Genomic DNA, 2,500 nt, shown 5'->3' with positions numbered 1-2,500 from the left:
TGGTACGACAGCTTTTCTCGTGCCTATGGTACAACAACTTTTCTCGTGCCTATGGTACAACAACTTTCCTCCGTGCCCCTGGTACGACAGCTTTTCTCGTGCCTATGGTACAACAACTTTTCTCGTGCCTATGGTACAACAACCTTTCGCCGTGCCCCTGGTACACCGCTCAGTAGCACTTTGCCACACAAACTCTCCTCGTGCCTATGGTACGACAACTTTTCTCGTGCCTATGGTACAACAACTTTCCTCCGTGCCCCTGGTACGACAGCTTTTCTCGTGCCTATGGTACAACAACTTTTCTCGTGCCTATGGTACAACAACTTTCCTCCGTGCCCCTGGTACGACAGCTTTTCTCGTGCCTATGGTACAACAACTTTTCTCGTGCCTATGGTACAACAACCTTTCGCCGTGCCCCTGGTACACCGCTCAGTAGCACTTTGCCACACAAACTCTCCTCGTGCCTATGGTACGACAACTTTTCTCGTGCCTATGGTACAACAACTTTCCTCCGTGCCCCTGGTACGACAGCTTTTCTCGTGCCTATGGTACAACAACTTTTCTCGTGCCTATGGTACAACAACTTTTCGCCGTGCCCCTGGTACACCGCTCAGTAGCACTTTGCCACACACACACTCCTCGTACCTATGGTACGACAACTTTTCTCGTGCCTATGGTACGACAACTTTTCTCGTGCCTATGGTACAACAACCTTTCCCCGTGCCCCTGGTACACTGCGCAGAAACTCTTTGCCACACACACACACCACTCGTGCCTATGGTACGACAACAGGCCCCGGGGACCTACATCGCACCTTGCTCTTGCCTCCCTTACAGCTGAAAAAGGTCCATGCCTGTGCCCTGGCCCTGCTGAAATTCCCTCTCCATTTAGCCGAGGCAGTGAGTCGGCCTCCTGTCTCCCTTTACGGTCGAAAAAGATGTGCTCCTGGGCGCGCTGGCCCTGCTGCTACTCACATCGGGCATGGACCTGGACCTCCAGCAGGCCCCGGGGACCTACATCGCACATTGCTCTTCCCTCCCTTACAGCTGAAAAAGGTCCATGCTTGTGCCCTGGCCCTTCTGAAATTCCCTCTCCATTTAGCCGAGGCAGAGAGTCGGCCTCCTGTCTCCTTTACGGTCGAAAAAGATGTGCTCCTGGGCGCGCTGGCCCTGCTGCTACTCACATCGGGCATGGACCTGGACCTCCAGCAGGCCCCGGGGACCTACATCGCACATTGCTCTTCCCTCCCTTACAGCTGAAAAAGGTCCATGCTTGTGCCCTGGCCCTTCTGAAATTCCCTCTCCATTTAGCCGAGGCAGAGAGTCGGCCTCCTGTCTCCTTTACGGTCGAAAAAGATGTGCTCCTGGGCGCGCTGGCCCTGCTGCTACTCACATCGGGCATGGACCTGGACCTCCAGCAGGCCCCGGGGACCTACATCACACCTTGCTCTTGCCTCCCTTACAGCTGAAAAAGGTCCATGCCTGTGCCCTGGCCCTGCTGAAATTCCCTCTCCATTTAGCCGAGGCAGTGAGTCGGCCTCCTGTCTCCCTTTACGGTCGAAAAAGATGTGCTCCTTGGCGCGCTGGCCCTGCTGCTACTCACATCGGGCATGGACCTGGACCTCCAGCAGGCCCCGGGGACCTACATCACACCTTGCTCTTGCCTCCCTTACAGCTGAAAAGGTCCATGCTTGTGCCCTGGCCCTTCTGAAATTCCCTCTCCATTTAGCCGAGGCAGTGAGTCGGCCTCCTGTCTCCCTTTACGGTCGAAAAAGATGTGCTCCTGGGCGCGCTGGCCCTGCTGCTACTCACATCGGGCATGGACCTGGACCTCCAGCAGGCCCCGGGGACCTACATCACACCTTGCTCTTGCCTCCCTTACAGCTGAAAAGGTCCATGCTTTTGCCCTGGCCCTTCTGAAATTCCCTCTCCATTTAGCCGAGGCAGTGAGTCGGCCTCCTGTCTCCCTTTACGGTCGAAAAAGATGTGCTCCTGGACGCGCTGGCGCCGGCTGCTACTCACATCGGGCATGGACCTGGACCTCCAGTAGGCCCCGGGGACCTACATCACACCTTGCTCTTGCCTCCCTTACAGCTGAAAAGGTCCATGCTTTTGCCCTGGCCCTTCTGAAATTCCCTCTCCATTTAGCCGAGGCAGTGAGTCGGCCTCCTGTCTCCCTTTACGGTCGAAAAAGATGTGCTCCTGGACGCGCTGGCGCCGGCTGCTACTCACATCGGGCATGGACCTGGACCTCCAGTAGGCCCCGGGGACCTACATCACACCTTGCTCTTGCCTCCCTTACAGCTGAAAAGGTCCATGCTTGTGACCTGGCCCTTCTGAAATTCCCTCTCCATTTAGCCGAGGCAGTGAGTCGGCCTCCTGTCTCCCTTTACGGTCGAAAAAGATGTGCTCCTGGGCGCGCTGGCCCTGCTGCTACTCACATCGGGCATGGACCTGGACCTCCAGCAGGCCCCGGGGACCTACATCACACCTTGCTCTTG

Source organism: Mchenga conophoros, linkage group LG18, assembly GCF_057382185.1.
Source record: "Mchenga conophoros isolate Kocher_MC1m ecotype Shallow Benthic linkage group LG18, M_conophoros_male_GT1.1, whole genome shotgun sequence".
Classification (NCBI taxonomy): domain Eukaryota; kingdom Metazoa; phylum Chordata; class Actinopteri; order Cichliformes; family Cichlidae; genus Mchenga; species Mchenga conophoros.
The sequence above is the reverse complement of the archived record's forward strand: the minus strand, read 5'-3'. Positions refer to the sequence as shown.